The sequence below is a fragment of the Neopsephotus bourkii genome, unplaced genomic scaffold (assembly GCF_033783945.1).
Source record: "Neopsephotus bourkii isolate Nb327-2 ecotype Australia unplaced genomic scaffold, CSIRO-AGI_Nbou_v1 NB_1768, whole genome shotgun sequence".
NCBI classification, from domain to species: Eukaryota; Metazoa; Chordata; class Aves; order Psittaciformes; family Psittacidae; genus Neopsephotus; species Neopsephotus bourkii.
This window is the reverse complement of record NW_026902242.1, coordinates 3,730,141-3,750,873: the sequence shown is the minus strand read 5'-3', so window position 1 is coordinate 3,750,873 and position 20,733 is coordinate 3,730,141. Positions and strand designations below refer to the sequence as shown.

General features: G+C 43.5%; 1 long non-coding RNA gene across 1 annotated transcript; it reads right to left on the bottom strand.

Annotated features, from left to right (window-relative positions):
• Positions 1 to 12,598: 12,598 nt before the first annotated feature.
• On the bottom strand, positions 12,599 to 14,003 carry LOC133226026 (uncharacterized). Its single transcript, XR_009729362.1, has 3 exons — positions 13,891 to 14,003; positions 13,492 to 13,602; positions 12,599 to 13,004 (listed from the first exon to the last, which is right to left on the bottom strand). It is a non-coding gene; the product is annotated as an uncharacterized LOC133226026 (long non-coding RNA).
• Between the last annotated feature and the right edge of the window lie 6,730 nt (positions 14,004 to 20,733).

The following is a 20,733-nucleotide window of genomic DNA, read 5'->3' as shown; positions in this document are numbered from 1 at the left end:
GTGACTACTGATAACTTCAAATAGACTGCGACAGAGCAGGAAATGAGGACAAACGTGTAATATTTGGTTGAATGCTGAAAGAGATGTAGGAAGTATGGACAGAAAATGGGAGACGGATGATCTGAGAAACGAGTATTTCCAGTGTTAAGTTGGCACCAAAAAGCTGGTGTTGCATTTATCAAGGCCTGATAAAAAAATCCCTTGCATTAATTGAGACATAGAAAGGGCGGGCAATGGCCTTGAATGGACTAGAAAGGCAATGTCTGAGAGATGGTAAGCAGTAGTCAGTGGGATTATGCCATAGCCTAGATGTGAGGACCTGAGAAAGGGTCTGAGTCAAGGATGACACACAAATTATGGGCCTCAGTGACAGGCAGGGTGGCGAGGTTGTCCACGGTGATCAAAGAGGAGACTAGTAGGGAAGACATGAATTGGGGAAGATTAAAAGTTCTGTCTCATCCACACTGAGTTTGAGTTGACAGACTGTCGTCTATGTGAAATGACAGGGAAACAAGCCCAGAGCTGAAGCTGGCCAGAGGAGACAGATAGATCTGTGAGTTGGTGTGCAGAGATGTTACCTGATGGTGTGTTTGCACATGAAATTACCCTGAGATGCAGAAAGGTGCAGAGAGAGAAGGCAAAGAGGACTAGGTTCCATAAAACCACCCTAGAATATAATATTGCTAGAAACATGACATAAAATGAGGTTAAACCCATAAATACACGTGAAAAATTTCATTTCAAAAGTGCTTTTAGTTTGTGATTTTTATCTCATTTTCCCAAATAGAATTTTTCCAAAGGATCGTTCGAAAAATATTAATTTTTTTTCAATAAATGTCATCAAAATTAATGTAATTTCATGAATATGTCAATTCTGGCCAAAATCCTATTTTGCAGTGGAAAAATGCTTCAAGAACAAAATCAAAAATTCAGAGGAGTGTGCTTTTGCTCTAAACATAGCTCCTACTCCTGTCAAGTAACATCTTTCATTATCTTCTTTATGTCTCAAACCACATTAAAAAGAGTCTGGAGGTTTCGCTGATTCGGTTGTAATCAATCCTGTCAGTTGTTATTGGATTTATCTTGGAATCTGAACAGCAGCATTTTTCATTGCTGCTTCCGATTTTTCTCAAGATTGTGCACTCTGAAACAGCCAAAAGCAGAAGGAAATCTAAACTACGCTAAGTTAAGCAAACACAAGTATTAAACTACTATAAAATTATCCGTGAAGCCTTCTTGGCTCTGAATAAACATCAGTGACTCTTATTTTAGTGGACTTTAATGAAATGCAGGGCTACCCACATATGAATTCATTTTAGGATGACGTTAGAGCAAAGCGGGCTTGTATTTACCTGGCTTCATCTGGGACAGAGGTATTTAACCACTTATCAGAATAAAGGCGTTCAAGCAGAGCGAGTGACACCCTGGCTGGAAGCAGGCAAGGTTCTACCACTGCAGACAAACGCACCCAGGGCCAGAGCCCTGGATAAAACTGCTCAGCTGATGCACAGCACTGTTTATAAATCACACATGTATCTCGTAGGCTTCGGTGCAGTATGGACAATTAAAGGGAATTAAGATGCTTAATGAGGTGAGATGCTTCCTACAAACTGGCCTCTGTCCTTCCCTCTTTCTCATGCTCTTTGGGAGATGATTTTATTTCTTTTTCTTCCCCTCTTTCATCACTTCTCGTGCTAACAAGGAGCCCATCTTTTCCTGCTGAAGGATGTGATTAGCTACAGTATTAGGCACACGCAAATCATCCATCTTCCCATTTCTAGTACGTATACGTGCCCTTCACAACATCACCACCCTCACTGTTAAATACATTCAAGAGATTTGCACAGGTTCTCCCTACTATTGCTATGATATTCCCCCAAAACAGATGCAGTTAGTTAAAATCCCTTAACTAAAGATGCTCTCTGAACATGCAGAAGGAAGCTGTTACCCGCCAGCACTGTCATGGGCTCACCGTCCTCCTGTTGCCCCATTAGACAGCATCACATACAATATCATGTAACTTGTGTCATTAATAAGATGACAAAATAAAACCTGAATTACCGCTCTCGGATGTGGTTTACTGGAGCGTTCATACATTTCTTAGGCTATTGAAGTCATTCAGCCTTTCCAGTCATGGCTCACAACGCACCCGATGTATTATTAATGTCCCAGTAAAGCACACCCTGTTGTGCCTTAATGCTATGGCTGAAGATGCCTGAGAAAGTAAACAGCTATGTAAAGCAGAGTGGTGACTGTTAGAGAGATGAATGGGGGGACATTACAGTTCTGCTCACTGTGCCTGTGGCTTTGCAGGCTCAGGGATGCCTCGGTAACATTTTGCTGTGTATATTCAGCAAAGGATATTTTCCTGAGTGTTTCTAAACATCTATTATTTATAAACCACTGCTGCTCTGCATGATGCTTCGTGGGTAAGTAAAAGAAACCTTTCCTGCCCTGAGGAGCTTACACTGGCTGATGCTGGTGCCATGGCCATGTGTTGGGCTAGATTAGCAGGACTTGTGTCTGTCTGCAGTGCTGTTGTACCCACCTCTCTACACAGCCCGTACCAGCCAAGAGCCCAAATAAACCAATACAGGGCTGCTGTCATTTCCGTACTGCTCACACAGAGTCTACACCTGAGATAAGCTCTACCCGTTTGAAACAAGTGCTGGGATGATCTGTATCCTCATGTAATTCACGGCTACAGCTGCTGCCACACAGCTTTCTCCACTCCAAAGCAGCTGTGCATCCAGCAAATCCTTTTGGGGTTAGAAGACAGAGCCAGCGGGTGGGAGGGAAGGAGCCGGGAGGCAGAGATGAAGGGGAGAGCCAAAGTGCTGTGCTGAGGATGGGGGAGCAGGGAAAAGGTAGAAGATGCTGTGGGGAGGGTGCTGTGTGCACTACCTGACACACACACACAAAACCCACGTGCCGCCTGAATCAAAGCCTCTTTTATGAATAACCCCTGGGAAGAAGGTCCCCACAATGACAGCTGAAAAGATGCGAAGCAAATCATACACATGCAAGGCAGGTCTATTCCTGGAGATGAGAACTGGCTTTACTTACTTGATGATGGGGCAGAGATGTCCCCAGAATGACTCAGAGAAGCCTTCTAGAGCAGTCTGAAACCCTGGAGTCAGGAATCAATGAGAAATGTGGACAGCCACCACTTTGAGGTTGCCAATTCCCAGAGCAGGAGGGAGACCACGACTCCGTACAAGCAGCATAGGATCATGCCTTTGGGGAAAGCAAAGTTGTTGCGATGTTGCTATCAGTTCTTGCAAACCTTTTCTTTTATATTAGTGATTTTGTCTCAGTTTTTGAGTTAATGAGCAGTCCTTTGGTTAGAAGAATATAACGTTCATGTGAAGGGGTTGAGCTAAATAAAAAGGCAAAAAGAAGGCAAGGAGTGAAGACAGACAACTAAAGTTTAGGGAAACAACCAGTCTGTACATTCAGTACGGTTGGTGCATGTCACCAGTGGTTCACTGGGTAGAGCTGGGAAAGTAACACAAGCTTGAGCTCTGCCACTAGGGTAAAACCAGTTTGGGTCAGTCAGGTCTCACCATGTAACACAAGACAAAGCTGTGCTTCGAGTGAATCCTTTTCCACATTTTTTTCCCCTGAAATGTTAATCCCCAGAAATTTTCCTGTTTATCACAAAACAATCAATCTGCCCCATGGAAATCTGGGTACCTTGATAGAAAGCTTTTTTTGTGCTGGAGTGGGAATATGGTGTCCAAGTGGAACAGCAATGGGCTGAATTGAAAGTCTGGGTGCTAGTGGGGAGAAGCCTCCATGAGAACCAAGGGCAAGCTGGTGGCCAGCTTGTAAAGACAAGGATACAAGAGGGGAACTGGAGGCTGTTAGCAGAACAGGCTTGAGGAAGACCACAGAGGGAAAGAACTGATGGTAGCCGAGCCAGTGGAGGGTTGAGAATCTGGATAAGAGCTTTGATGTTCTGTAGAGGGAAAAGCCTGGAACACAAAGGGGTTATAAAGGAAAATATAGGCTTGGGGAATAAGTCTGTTGCAAGCAGACAGACCACACTCCATACTGTAAAAAAGGTCGTAAAAGAACTGCTGAACGAATGCAATGATTAAATCAATATATTCTTCTCCTATCCCTAAAGCCTTTGCTTCCAGTAGTTTTCTAGTTCAATAAGGTATGTGCTGTGACAGACACCGAACAGTCAATATGAAGAGGCCCTCTCCAGCTGCAGTAAAACTTATTTTAAAATCTCCATATTTTCATATGCGAAGCAAATGTTTAAAATTGATCAGCAAGTTCAACAGAGATTCTGCTTTATCAGGTGCTTGAAACTGTTCAGATATTTAAAACCATATCCTTTAGCTATCGATGTAATTGTCCTCTGACAGGTAACTGATTACTACATATGCAGGCTCTGCATACAAAAGGATAACCCCCTTCTTTTTAGCCACTTACACAAGAGAAGAAGTTGACAGAGTTTCTGCATCTTTCAATCATAACACCAAATGTCACAGTGCATTGAGTAAAGGGTGAAGCGGCACCTAGAATCTCTCCGTCTTTTTGTTGTACTGGTCGTCCTCATCCTGACCCTTCTATAAAACCCTGCTTCCAAACAGAAAAGTGCAGAGTAAGTGATACCTGTGAATCTTTGCACTGTGTTGTAGCCTAATCCTGATGAAAATAAAAAAAGCCGTCATTTTTAGCTTTTCAAGTACCAATTTGGCTGCCCTTACTCATCCCAGGGCAAGAGTCATCCAGGGAATCTCAGTCTTCTCCTACAGACTACAGGTAACCAACTGCTTGTGACTTCCAAGTTGCCAGGGCAAGTTGCAAAGATCACTAAACTCTCAGAGTGATGGGTGATCGATATGCTGAACAATTAGTATCAAATATACAGTAAATGATGCATAATATCATTGGTGAAAAATGTTCTATTTAGGCAGAATGTAGATTGATGTCAGAAAATGCTCTTTAGTGTGTGGAATAATCAAGTCAACTGCTTGATGGATGTACTATATAGTCTATTTACATTGCTTGGATTCAATACACTTACATGATATTTGCATCAGAAACATATCTGTAGTCAACCAATGGGAAAGAATACATGATTTTACCAACATGCTTATACATTAATAATATTACTTGGCAATCTGATGTTTCAAGACCCAGGGTGAATTACTTATTAAAAACCCATATACAGCTATCTGTCTTTATCTTTCTTTCTGTGTGAGCCATAATGGCCCTGATTGTTTTCAAAATTACATTTGGCCAGGATATGACTGTTACATGAAACCTCTTAAACCAATATCATTTCCCTCACTGATAAAATATATTATACTGCTGGGTGCATTGAGCCAGACCATTAACGAAGGAAGCTTTAACCTAACCTTTGTGCTTCTGACCAGCCGTTAGAGCAAGCTAACATTTCAGAAATGGTTTCAAATGTGGAGTTGACATGATTATGAATATTTATATTAAGTTCACTTATTTCTTGAAGCTTTCCTGATCACCCTCACTTTTAATGGTTTAAATTTTGCAAGAGGCTTAGTTACTTGGGCAGATAGAAGGAAACGTGCTCCATTTAATACTGTTTAGAAACGCAGGCCCTTGAGAAATTAGCTAGATAAGGTCAAATTAAACCAGGTCAGTGTTAAATCTTGAATTGAGGATGCATGAGAAAAACCAAGTCCATGTATTCAATACAAATTTGAAAAGAGACACTGTGAAAGTAATGGAAAAAGTCAAATTCTTCATCATAATTGTGGCACTATTTTAATAACCCACCTTAAGCCGTGCCTATCTCTAGGAAAAGACAAGATTTGCCAGGCCTCCAGGCCAAGACAACAGACCTTATCTGGTAGGAAATAAGTGATGTAAGGTCAGTGAGGAATACTACTGTCAAATGGAGCTCATGGAACCATTTTCTGAAGTTAATAATCAATTAGATCCCAGTGCTTCTTCTGGCCTCCATCATGACTCCTCCTCACAACAGAGGGAGGAGGCTGATCATCATTTTTGTGCTCAGCAAGATGAACCACAAAGCAAAAGTAAAGCAAGAGCAGGACTAAACCTGTAAACATGAACAATGCATAGCTTCAGCATAGCTTTGGGTTTCCAGTGTCTCTACAGAGTAGGTCATTGCCTATAAGAGCTTGGGGTAATAGCTTGCTCATGACATATACCAGTGGCAGAGGTACAAGTGGACCATCTCAGGATCACTGACTGTGAGAAGGCAGAACCAGGGATCCTGGAAGAACTCATTGTATATGCAAACTGGCAAGCACCACAGAGTAATGCTGTCTCGCCACAGGCGTCTCAGCCCACCAGTCTGAGCAATTTCCAGAGGAAAACCATTCCATAGGCTTCCTACTCCTTATTTTTGTCTTCCCTTGTTTCTCCTATTCATCTACTCATTTGTCGTTTCAGAAAACACTGAAAGCACCAAGTATATTCCTGCTGCAGGCAGACAATGCAGTGCTAATTGTAGGGCATGTAAGGTACGCAGCAGCTTCTGTGCTTGCCAGGACAGATCTAATTTTAGCCTGTACAGCAGCAATCTTATCAGTGTAGATACCCAGTTTACAGCAAGTAGAGCACTGTAGTTCTGCTTTATTCCCTTACTCTCTGCATGGGATCTGCAGGGTGGGAGGGAAAGACAGAGCTAAAGGACAGTGGTGACATACAAATCATAGAATGGTTTGGCTTGGAAAGGACCTTAAGATCATACAGTTCCAACCCCTCTGCTAGGGATGCCTTGCACTAGCCCATGTCTCTCAAGGCTCTGCCCAACCTGGTCTTGAACACACATGGCTTTAATACCTGCTCTCTACAACTACCTGAAAGGAGGTTGTAGTGAGGTGGGGGCGGTTTCTGCTCCCAAGGTACAAGGGATGGGACAAGAGGAAACAGCCTCAAGCTGCACCAGGGCAGGTTTAGATGGAGCTGAGGAACAATTCCTTCCCCAGAGGGTGCTCAGGCATTGGAACAGGCTGCGCAGGGCAGTGCAAGTGTTCACACACTGTGGAGACCAGGCCCTCAGTGCCATGGGTTAGTGGTGGCCTTGACAGTGCTGGGAATGGTTGGACTGGATGAGCTTAAAGGGCTTTTCCAGCCCTGCTGATTCTGTGGTTTAACCTGGCTGTGGATGCTCAGCCAATACAGTGGTAGAAGAGGTGATCATGGCCTCTCCAGCAAGAGACATCCCTGATCCTCAGGAAGATGTATTAATCTATACAACCACTATTTGTTCTGTTCCATGCTCCATCAACCATCTTTGAATCTGGTGGAAAGAAGAAAGGGAGGATGGTCTTCAGGGAGTTGCAGGAGTCCCTTCCCTGTGTCACCCTTCATGGACAGGCACCACAACACAGCTTGGGTGACAGTGTGTGGCTGTGCCCATGAGTCCAGCATCAACCCTGCATGGTAACAGGTCAGGACAGACAGGGCTGGGAGCATGGAGGTGGTGGAAGGTTGGAAACCAGAGGCACTCCCCATGCCACATTTCCTCCTGTGTTCAGAGAAATTCACCACATCAGAGCAGCACCTGATCCCATCTCTGATCTCTTCTTCTGTCTGGAACTAATGCTCCGCATCCCAAATCTGGCTCGCATCTCCTGATGATATGGAGTGGTGCTCTTAGTGCTCTAGTTAGCACTGTCAAGCAACCTGAAATGGAAGCTGGCAGTTGTCCTTCCAAATGGCTATTGCTATGTGTACCCCAGAAGTGGTAAGCTAAGAAATCTTTTTGTAGTTGAACTCCTTCCAGTTTCATTCAGCAGGATACTGGCAAGCCGCTTTCTGTGTTAATTATTTCTGTCCTGATTGCCTGGCCACACAGAGCACTGTATTGACAGGATCACACTTCACCGTTCGTGAGTGCTTCCAGCTGAACACAGAAAGAAATGGAAATAAAGAAATTTCACCTGGAGACAAATCTTGGAAAGTCAGGGAAGGGGAGAGTGGAGGCACAAGAGCCATGTATCTCCCAGATCTGCATCAATCCTTCTGCGATCTTAGAAATACTTAATAGCAGAAGAATGACACAGTATATTACTCATTGGAAAACACTTAACGGGTCTGATCCTGAAATGAATTACAGTGGCTTAAATCTGGAATGTCTTCAGCAAAGTCAGAGATTAATCAAAAAGAACTTTAATGCCTGATTAGGAGAGACTGCCTCTGCATTGCTGGCAGGTACAAATGAGAGGACCTAGGCATAAAATTACTTCATTGCTCCCACAAATCAGTGAGCCAAACGGCTACATCTTGACATTCACACCCAGCAGTAAATTATAGTCAGGCGCAAAAATCTGGGAACAATTTAATAGAGGTGCAAAACTGAGACTAAAAGCCACAGGGTATTTGAATCCTGTTAACACAAATATTACCTCTTAATGCTCTCCATAACATCATGCCTTTCGAAGAGCACAAGTGAATACAAAGGACAATGTTGTCATGTCATGGTTTAAACCCAGCCAGCAACAAAAAACAGCCCCAGCACCCTGGAAATCTGCTTAATAGAATTTGCACCACCGCTTTCCCATCCTTGGCTTCTCAGTCACAGAATACAGCAATATTCTCAGTAAGGGAAAAGCTATGGGAGCTGTCTACGTGAAGAGTGTCCCTTTGTACAGCACTCACACATCCAGGTTCCAACTGTACCTGCATACCAAGGCCAGTCTAAGAACGTAATTCACACATGCCACAGCTCTGACTGGCCATAGAGATGGACATCACCAAAGGTAAGGCTATTTCTCACATAAGCCAGGGTTGCTTATCCAAAATCAAGCACAATTATGTAGGGTTTGTGGCACATGCCCTGTAAAATAGCAAGGGCCTATAAAGGAAACTGAGCACCCTGTTGTGCACATGCAAACTCCACGTAGTAATGAAACTACTTCAAAAAATGAAGGTTAACCTGAATAAGTGAGAAAAGAAATTGGAGCCTTTCAAACTGGAGAGAATCACTGCTTTTCTCAATGAATTAAAAAGTTACAGTTGAAAGACTGTAGTTAGGGTGGCCCATCCTCTCCCTGAAGCACAAGCTCCTTGTTTTGGCAGTGAGTTGAACAAGGTGGTGCTAAAGAATTCATTCATGAGTCAGTTAAAGCAAACTCATAGCCCTCTTCTTCATTGTTCCAGGGTTAAATGGAACATTTAACAGTTTTGAACAACACAGAGTCATGAAAGACTTCATATACAGGAAGTCATGAATACATTCATAGCTTAATGTATTGGCTGAATACATTCAGGCTGAAGCCTGCAGAGTCTCTTTAGGAAAATACAGTGGAAGCATGTTGCTGTGTTGTTTTATGAGGACTGCTGATTTAGGATTACAGAATGGTCTGGGCTGGAAAGGACCTTAAAATCATCCAGTTCCGAACCCTGCCCCCTTCACAGGGAAGAACTTCTTCCTTAGATCTAACCTGAACTTCCCCTGGTTCAGTTTGACCCCATCACCCCTTGTTCTATTGCTCCAGCCCCTGCTCATCCTCGTGGATTCCTTTGGACTTGCTCGAACAGCTCCATGTCCTTTTTATGTTGGGGATACCGTAACTGCACACAGTGCTGCAAGTAAAGACTTCCTGCACACAGCTAGCCACCTGTAGAAGAAGGACACAATGGATTTGGCTGGGTGCAGACCCCGCAGTGGCTGATGTTGAGGCTCTCCTGACTGCCAGCTCCTTGCAGAACCAGAAGGGAAGGCTCAAGAGGTCTCACCTCATGGCAGAAGGTAAGCCCAGTCTCTCAGTACAAAAAAGCCACTATCTTGGCACCCTTGATCTGCCTCCTCTGGGTCTTGGGGAGAAAAAGCTTTGTCCTGACAGCTCCATGCAGGAGGTCTGCGCTTCAGCCTGGGAGAACACAAGCAGGTAGTGCAGTACGTACTGAGCCACTGAAGTCTGGTTCAAACATACTTCAAAGCTTCCAGAAGCCAACAGGGGTCTTATGTATCGCTACAGATATTCTCAATCTGGAGCATTCTGTCCAAGTCCACACAGTGGGATCTCTACAGAGTTATAAATAGACCCCAACTCTCAGGACTCCCACTCCACTGCTCCAAGTCCTTCTCACCATTCCCTGGCTGTACCTGACGCTTTTAGATACTGTGTCTTACTTTTTCTCTGACTTCAATGCACTTTTTTCTAAGGTAAAAGGCGAGTTTTGCTTGGACACCGGCTCACCTTTTCATCAGGCTTATCCTTCTTTCCAAAAGCACACCAGGAAGTGGACTGTCAGATGGGAAGTGGTAGGAAAGAATCTCATCAGAACAGACATAGCATCTTTGAGCCCTCATGGAAATTTGCTCACAGAGCTTTACCAGCTCGCACCTGCTAGATACTGATACCCTTTTCTCTGCAGTTATAGTTGTTACAGGTCCATTTCATGTCAGCTTTGTGCTGTCCATAGGCAATCCACACATAGCCAAAACAGGTATCTCTGTTGAACGGTCCAGGATACACCCTGTAGCTGGATGCCTCAGTCTGCAATGCTCCTATTGTTTTCAGTGAGTGAGGGCAAAGCTCGAAGTATTCATTATACCTAGAGCTAAGCATAAAGTCTAACAGCAGAAACAAAGGGAAAATATACAGTGCAGCCAGTTTTCTCCAAATTGTTGTAGGCTTTTATGGAATCATAAAGATCAGTAAAATGGTCTTTGTGTAACATACCACAATTCCAAACATAATAAACCTAAAATCAATGAACATTCTTTAAAACAAGTGAAAACACCCACACAGTTCAGATTTCATTGTGTTTAGATATGCAGTAGATGTTCTGATACATCAACTTTGATTTTGCCTTCCCCTCCTCCCAGATACTCTTTTTATCAGGTTGCCTGTATGAAATGCATTGAACACAGTGGGGGGGTGTGTGGGGGAAAGCGGTGTTTGGTTTTAAGCATTCATTAAACATCTGTAGGAGTTAATACAAAGGAAGAGCCTTTGAATACATCTAAAAATTAGGAAATAGTACTTCTGATCTTGACTTCATCCTCATGCATCAGTGAACACGTTTTAATTTTGTTCATCTTTATTGTGTTTAAACTAAACACTGAAAACAACAACCCTCATCCAACTGTTAGATATCATTTCTAATGACAGGGTAGCTTTTGTTCTAAATGCACATGTAAAAAGACTTTTGCTTTAATATTCCAGGTTTTAGCTCTTCAAGTTAAAATAGTGCTTTACAAGTGATCTCTACTGATAATGACATACATTTACATTAGAATTCAAACTCGACTCTCTACCTTTCATAATCTACACATATCTTTTGTTTTGTTTCAGGTTCTTTTTTTCCTCGCAGGTTATGTAGATTTGGCTGCAGTAGATTTTTCCCCCAAAGAATATCCAAAAATACATGTCTGCATAGCATAAAGTTGGAAGAACTGTTTGCCGCAGTCTGCTTAACAAAACAAGTTGTTTTTCTGGTTGCAGATTATTCATGAGAAGGCATCAAAGTTTTACAAATGCATCCATTATTAGAAATTATTCTTTGATTATCATCATTTAGGGCCAAAAGCGACTATGAGTTCATCCAGTTTGACCTCTTGTACCATATAAGCGACTACAGTTCACCCGTGCACTAAGCTCAAAGACTTCATTAGGCTAATGTACTTCAAGTCCTCAGATTAAGTTGTACTCCACTGCTTGAGAACAAGACAGACAAAGCTGCCAGTAACACCTAAGCCCCCTGCAATAGCAAAGAATTATTGATATGAGCTATGCCCAGATCATCCCAGCAGGTGAGGTTTTAGATTTAATGAGTGGCAGGACCCAGACACCTGAAGATGATCTTGGAGAAGATGATGCTCTACATCAGAGTACCCATCCACTCTGGTCCCAGGGCAATTAAAGAAGGATTTTGGTCCCTAAGCATAAATGCCTGATGACACTTGACACTTCAGTGTGCCTAAATGCAGGATGGCACAGCAGGGACTCAGACGCCCAGGAGTGTTGGGTGAAGGCAGTGATAAGTGGCAGCAGACCCTGTTTTACAGCTGCATTGAGTCTCAAGGATGAGATTCATCCCCACACCAGGACACCTAAGTGTAGGTGCCCCACATGTGTCTCTGAGCTTCCTTTTCTGTCCATGGGGATTTATACACAATACACTGGGAGTCTAGCAAGCTGCTTACCCCCCCACAAGCAGATACCAATGCTTGGTGAGCTGGCAGACTCTCTGCTGATGAGCTCCCCATTGCCCAAATCCCACCCTGAAAGGCTCTAGGGCTTCAGAAAAAAACAAGGGAGAACCTGGCAAGATGTAGGCAGGTGTGTGCATGCAGAAACTGCCTCCACAGACCATGACCAAATCAACCCTGAAGCACAAGTTTTCATGAGACACGCTGTCTTAACCCAAGAAGTGGCAATGTGAAGAGATTATTGATGGCAATACTGGCAACTCATCAAGGCTTATGACAGGACTTGTCAAAACTCACCATATCCAGGCTGACCTCCCCCAGTCTGCTTTAGCAGATGTCTTTCTGGTGAGCTATCGTGGACCAGTGGGTAGTTCCTTGGGTGCATTGCCTGCTATGGGGCTTCCTGGGAAGCCTTTTTCCCCCCCTTACTATTCCCAGTGACAAGCAGACATCTCAGATTTGCTAGTCTCTTAATGATACATGCTCAACCTCTACCTCAGGCACATTACAACCAGCCTTGGTAGTTCGGTCCCTATCTCTTGTAAGGCTTTGATATTTCCTTTCCCTTCATGCTGTCAGGTATTTGCACACCGGGCCTGGGGGGAGCATAGGAGCATGCCCATCCCTACTTAAGAAACACTCTTTCTTCATGGCAAACAGTCATATTTCACTCTGTCCGTGAAATCCAAGAGACGTGAAGATGGTGCAGTCTTGCACAGATCTCCTCTCAGAAGTGCTAAGCAGAGAGCAGCTCCCCATAGCCTCCAAAGCTACACATTTCCATAAAAAACAGGGATTGAGGCCTTCCCGAGCAGTCGAGCTCTTTCCATCCTAGGTAAAACTAATCTGTATTCCAATCTGAAGAAAGTCTCTGAAAGGACAAAACATGCATGTTGATGGCAGAGGGAAAAAAACATCGTATGTCTGCTCATTGGGGAAAAAAACTCCAAGAATATTTAATGTGTGAAAATAGGACTCCAGTTATGCTGTTAAGAATAATGAAATCTAGGGTGCTAAGTACTGTATGTGTCGCTGCACAAGTTAAGCTGCCTGAGGCAGTTTTAATTTCTCTAGCCAATTTCTCTTAAGTTTCCTTTAATTTACGGCCCAAAGTATTTACCACCTGTAGAATGTAACTCATTTGTTAGCAGGGTTTAGCAGGAACAGCATGGCCAGAGAGGCTGAGGAGAAGGAGGGAGCGGAGCCGACACATTGGGCTGCAGGATAAGCTGCTCCAGGCATTTCTCTGGCTGCATAACCTGCGCTGGACTGACTTGAGGTGCTGTAGCCAGTGTATTGAAGACCCAGAAAGGAAATCTCTAGCAGATTCTTGAATGGCTAATCTATTGTTGTTTTACTTTGGAGGCCCTTTGCTTTAGCTTAAATGGACCTCCTTCCAACAGCACACAAGTTGGCTGCTCCAGGATCTTCAGTAATTTCTCAGCAGAGTAGATGTTATATTCCTTTCTCTGCACAAAAAAAGATACATGTTGATATTAAGACTTTCAATAGTCTCTATATGTTAAGAAGCTTGCCATGCAATATCATTGCTGGAGTATTTTATTCTTTGTTCTTTCCTTTATTCCTTGTAGCTTCAGCCTTGTCAAGAAGAGGCAGCAATTAACTTGTCAAAATTATTAGATCGCAGAGGCAAACATAATCAAAAATTGGATAGGCACAAACAAGGACAGCAGCAGGACTGTTGTGGGGGACTACACCAGGCACATTTGCATTTTACTGGTGAAATACGTATTTACCTTTATAAGTTGACGTGGGGCTAGCTACAGTTTTACCTCCAGCCTGAAGAGTGAGGTTCACTCTGGCCTCTTAGGAAAGGGTCTTCAGTCACCTTCGCTTTCCATTCCATATCTGTAGCAGGAAAATGTTATTTTGGAGTTGCAAAGTCTTCAATGGTTGTGATCTGCTACACCGAGATCTACTATACCAAGCTGTCACTGACTCAGTGTAAAGTGAATTAGTTGCAGAAGAAAGTGGTGTGTGCTATGGGGCAACCCACAAATAGGGCCTGAGGCAGCAAAGGATGGTAGTACCATCTTCACAGGATGCTCCGAGTTGGGATCAGAGACTTTCTGATGGGGGAAAGCACAGGGATCAGTAAGTGTCCTTGGCTTTGTGACAAATCCAGGCAAGCTGCTTGCTGGGCAAGCCTGTCAGCAGCCAAGCCTGAAAACACTGGACAACCTTTTAGCCAGTATTAACAAGTACAAGTCAACAAATTTCAGCACAATAACAGAAAAGTCCTCCCTTTCTGTCCTCCTTCTCATGCTCAGTTTTCCCCGTGCCCACTGCTACTTGCAGGAGTTTGGAGAGGACTGCAGGAAGAGTGGTCCAACCATGTCCAAACAGCTTCATTTCAGACATCACTTGCATTGCAGGGCCGCACCTCTGCTTGCTCAAGTCTCTAAGCCAACCTCAGGTGGTTTAGAGACAAAACAGAAGCCAATTTTCACCTTGTTCTCTGAAAAGAAAAGGCTGCTTTTTCTGCACTGCAAAGTAATGGCAGAGACTGCACTGGGTTTCTGATACACACCAGCCAGACCCAATGGTCTGCATATGCTCACCCTGTACGGCACCAGGACACAGGTCCAGCTTCTTGCTCTTCCAGAGCAAAACGCACAAGCAACAATGGCAAAAGCGCCCCTCCTGCCCCAGGGGAAGCTCTTCCCTGAGGGGTCAGCACTGGGGCAGAGATTGGACCTCAGCCCCAGTGGCAACACCCCAAGTTATTCCCTACCACACAGAGGGAGGTGCAGAGGGACAGGAGCCTAAAAAGGTGCAAAACCAGGCAAAGGGACCTTCCTGGGAGGGCTCTGCGCAGCTCTGATTTTGTGCCAGGCAAGTCACTGCACTCATCTGCCTCTGTATCTGTATCCTTCATCTAAACCTTGCACTCTGCCCAAAAGCTCTATTTGGTCTTGTCTATACTGAGTTTGCACACAATCCATCACAGAAACCTAGATTCACCATTGGCTTAGTCTGACCGTCATACCTTCATAATACTTTTGTACCCAATTGCAGTGAAGATGGACCTCTTCTATGCCTGCAATTTCCTGAACACAAAACTCAGAGTGAAACGGGTTGTATTTTAATCCATTTCAGTGCAAGATCTTCTCTTCCTCCCTCCTCCCATCAGCAGCCAAAAAAACATCTTCAAACCTCTGACAGAAAGATTTTATGGTTGGACTCAATCTTAAAGGTCTTTTCCAACCTAAACAATTCTATGCTAAGACACATGAGGTGGTGTCTTATTCTGAATGGAGTTTCTGGAGCAAAGTTTTGAGCTCATCTACTGCTCTCTCTTGTAGTTTTATTCAGAATGCAATTTGTCCAAAATCTCAACCGTGATGAACTTTCCCAAAACAGAAGCAGCAAGCTGCTTCCTACCATCATATACTTGGCCTGCATCCCGCCTATCCATATGCAGCAGATGTAAATATAATTTACTGGCACAAGGAGCTTTCTGCACATGGCATCTTTCTAAGTCTTCTTTAGTATCCATGTGAAGAAATAAACGATTTTATTGATGTGCTCAGAGGCCCCAGTAACGCTTCATAATAACCTAGAAATGGAGGTCGGTCTTAATATGCATCGATCAATAACTCACCTAATTATGTCTCATATCATTTGGCTGAATTGTTAACAATTCTAACCAAAGCTATAACGATTCCTTACAGACAACATAAGGCTTCCAGGAGCCACATTTCGCTGGCTTCTGTATATTGTACACCTGCAAATTTACAGATTTAGTGCATGCACCAGTTGCATCAGTTAATTTAGGACACAGCCTCTTCTAGCTGTGCCTAATCATTGCAAGTAAAGCTTGCAAAGTCTCCCACCACATTGTGAGATGCTTTGGAGAGCAGATTGGAGCCAAGGCAGACAATATATCTTTTTTTCCTATCCTTTGGAAGTCAAATGGTTAGTAAGATGTTACTTTAATCAGGGAGATGACTATAAAAGTCAGAATGAAACATTCCCAGTGGAGACAACCTGTCTGGTGGCACTGGGAAATCCTGCGTGTCAGCACATTCATTCTTGGCTTTATTCGTGCTCGCTGGATGCGACTCAAAGGAAATGCTGGGCTTCAGTTTCTTCATCAGCAAAATGGGGATAATATTTCCACTTCTGCAAGTCACTTTAAGTGGAAAGCACTGCATTCATGCAAGATAGCTTCATCGTGCCAGTACACCGCAGAGTTTTTCACTTTCTGCCTGGAACATTGCACAAAAATCCCTCCACATATGGAACAGAACAAGTATTGCAGACTGCAGAAGATGTGATTTTTCGGGAGCTGACAGTGCCGCTTATATTCGTGTATTTTCACATTTCAAATACAGGCAGGTTTGGCAATGAAATTTGCAATCATCTGGTGGCTTTTATGAAGTGAGCCCACCATACTGCTCCAGGTTTCACAGGTCCCATCACAACCCTCCCCTGCACCAGCCTTGGCCTCTGCCCAGGCTGGGGCTGACCCACAGAGCCACTGCCTGGTCAGTGGGACATGAGTACCAGGCGCTGAGCAAAGCCCTGAGGCTCACGCACAGGTTTGGGGCAGGGACATATTTGCTACTTCGAATTCCCCTCAGCAAGACTGTGCTGCAGCATCGATTATCATTCCACCATTTGTCCATAGAATCACTGCCCAGGGCACTGGTGGAACCACCATCCCTGGAACTGTTCACAGATGATAATGATGAGGACACTGGTGACATGGGTTAGTGGTGGCCTTGGCAGTGCTGGGTAACGGTTAGACTTGATGATCTTAAAGGTCTTTTCCAACCCAGTTAATTCTGTGGTTCTAATTATTAATGTCAGAAGAATGATATGTGCTTAAATAGTTCAACTTTCTCCTCCCCCTCCTGTATGAGCTTGGAACAAGACTGCAGACAAGTACCATACATCGCACTGCTATCAAAGCAAGAAGAATTATATTTTAATTACTGTATTTATCTCAGAGAACACAATGATTAGTTTTTCTGCTGAAAATAAATGCAATAAAGGCTAACAGACTTTGGTAGTAGAGCCATTAAATCCTCTAAATACAGTCTAGATATCTGGGGTGCAATTAGGACAGAGGGGCTGAGTGCTTCTCGGGGTAAGTGTGCTGGTGCACTCTAACCTGAATCTAATTCTGATCAAAGGCCAAGGCAGAGCAGCTATTTGTGTTGCAATGATTTAGTAGAAATGGGCAACATTACATTTCTAATGCCTTTTGGTCAACGAGCACGTTAAGACTTTCAATGCTACTCAAAGCCTAATTGCTTTTAGCAACTCTTTCACAGACAATACATCCTCTGAGCAAATGCAGTGCTCATGTGTGAAGAAGTCAGGCCCAAAGCAGTGGCCATCAGGATAACAGGACACATGAGAGGAGAGATTTGGTAGTGAACTGCAGAATCCAGACAGCAGTATTAGGCCTCCACTTGTAAAAACAGAGCTGAACAAATAATTCAAAATGAATAATTTATCTGATTAATTTTGTCTCTCCTTGCTCAGGGAATATATATAAGCCAATCACACCATCTTGAATTTAGTAGTTATTCAAATATATTCAGTGACTTTCTTTTCACTATATTTTACTTTTTTTTTTTTTTTTACTCTATGGATTAATCAGAATATTTAAAATTGAAAATATAGAGTTTTCCTGGGGTTGGCCAGACGTGCTCCATGACACTGCTTTTCTTCTGCGAGCAAGTGCCTATGCCAGCACTTCTGGAGCAATCCTTCTGCATGCAAAATTGAAAATTCAGTTCTGACAAATATTTGCATGTGCATCTTTGGCATTCACTTGCTGCCAAGAAAACTGTCAGTAAAATTCAGCACCTCTTACATTTGTAAAATGTGAGAACTAAAACATGCATCTTCACATTTGCATTTAATGTTTTGTTGAGGTTTTCTTCCCCAGTTTCATCTGGAAATTTTAGGACATTGTATTTGCCCCGAAAGGATGCAGCGTTGCCTACCAGGACTGTTATGGGTTTGAGCTATGTAGTACCAGTGGGCTCAAACAATGGGCTGCTGATCCAGAAACCTGTAGTTGTTTAAATGGGCAAATACCACATGCATTGTGTGCAAGACTTTCAAAAGTCAGGGTGGTTTTGCCTTGATGGATGATGTATGCACTATTCCTGCATTGAATAATCCCTCAATTACTGAGTGATTCTTTTCTGCTGCTAAAAAAAAAAAACCCCACAGATTTGAGAAGAATCTGGTGAAAGCTTAAATGACAGTAGCATCAAACATGGGTGAAGGGAAAAGCCAATGCACCAGAGAAAATGTTCATCTCAGCTTTTTGATTAAGAGAACCTGTTAAAGGAACCTCATTTATCTAATGGGTTATTTTTTGCAGCATCCCTTTTCAGGGCAGACCCCAAGCTAAGGTTTCCTGGGAACTCTTACGTTATCTCAGACCTCAACCCCATGTATCTACAAACGTTTCCAAGCACACCTATGTACTTCAGTTGCCCAGTTCTGGTATAACAAGTATCACAGGTTGTATGTCCGTAGAACCAACCAGGCTGGAAAAGACCTTTAAGCTCATCCAGTCCAACCATTCCCCAGCCCTGCCAAGTCCACCACTAACCCTTGGCAGTGAGGGCCCCCTCTACACAGTGTATGAACACTTGCAGGGATGGTGACTCCAGCACTACTTCTCCAATGCCTGAGCACCCTTTCATGTGTGTGTTTGCCTGAGAACTAATACAACGATCTGCAGGATTTATGTGCTAATATATCCTTTGGTTTATCCTTAAAGCAGCCTCTAAATGTTCGTGTGCAAGGATATGAAAAAAATTTAGGGTCTGTCTAATCTTCAATTACATCTGCCCCACTGTTGACTCAGGATGAGAGTGAAACAGAATATATCCCTAACGGTGCTTTGCAGAAGTATTTAGGTGAAAACTCTGCCTGCTGAGAAATATTTGTTCAGGCATCTGTAACAATCAACAGCGGAGCTTGGCGTGGCTGCTGCCACCAACACAAGGCCACCATGTCCTTGCCTATTGAGGATGATGAGGCAGCTGGCACACTTTGGACCACCATAAAACAGCAACAGCTAAAACCTAGCCCAAGCAGTGGGAGGGTTTTCTGCTAGTAAAGACAACCAAGGGCACAGCCAGCTAGCTCTTTTAGGCCAGCAATGACCACAAGTGCAACTATAAAACTCTGGTGGGTAATAGGGTACTAACCCATGGAGCAAACAGAGCTGGGGCTTCAGTTACCAAACAGGATGATTTAAATGGCTTAATTTACACATCACAGCGAGCTTTTCCTACTGCAAATCAATACATTTGCATAGGTTCTTAAAATAATCAGAACATGCTCCTGCATATATTTTTTAAATAGGTACAAAACTCCTTAATGAAAGCCAGAATCCCATCATAAGCTCAAATTTTAGTTCAGCTGGTAGTTATATTTACAGGGAAATATGAATGCATTAAGGCCTGGAGCTAAGCAGCAGCTTAGCAGCTCATTTCTGCAGACAGTAGGATTGCAGGTTCTCACAGACTCAGGTATAAAGCCCCTTCCCACCACCCCATGGTGCAGGTAGAGCCTCTTGAGCACTCATGGCAGCAAATGCATGCAGCTGCGTACAGGAGATAGACATGAAGAAGAAGGGATGCTCAGAGGTTGACTTCCAATGGAAAAAACCTTTACCTAAGCCCAGCATGATTTTCCACTTAATTTCTTGTTATTCCCTTCATTCTGGCTAGGATCAGAAATAGAAGCTCCAAAATGCTACCAGCAAAGCTGCCCTGGCAGCAGAGCTGGGAAAGCCAAGGTACCAAAGCGATATTGCTGGTTGAAGGTTGAAAACACTTGATATAGGCTTGCTGGCACGCATGATCTCCTCTAAGCCAAGGTGAACCTCAGATGGTGTTATCTCCGTGATTGCCCAGGACAGCTGTGCTAACATCTCATCACCCGATCATCTTCGTGGCCTCCTCTGGACTTGCTCCAACAGCTCCATGTCCTTCTTATGTTGAGGACACCAGAACTGCACACAGTGCTGCAAGTGGGGTCTCACTATGGCTGGACCCTTAATCCTGCTCCTTGCCCTCCCTCCATGGCCCTATACAAAGCCTGTGAGGCACAGCCTCCTCACTCAGACCAGCACTGCCATTCAGAAACGATGCAGATAAGCAGTGGATAAAGGGAAGACGCCCCTATTAAGATGACATTTCCTGGCAAGGTACTATCCTGCTGTCCCTCATTTCTTTGCATTCCTCATCCTTAATTTGTTTTCTATTTGATTGCAGGTTTTTAATATTTATTACTCGTGGCTGCATGTGGGGTTGTGGGATGTCAAACTTGACAAAACTTCAAGCAGAGGGAATGATAAAAAGTCTCTCGAAAATCATATTTGCCCCTTAATAATTTAATTCTGTAGAAAGGGAAATCAAAGCAGCACAAATTGATTGCTGTGAAACAAATTACAATTATTTCCACACATCCAAATAAATCTACTAATTTTAGGCATCTGACTTCAGGCATTAGATGGAATATGCAAATGCACATGTTGAAATGATGGCCGTGCCTCTAGAACTGCACATTTTTTTCTCTGTTCTTTCTAGCTGCTC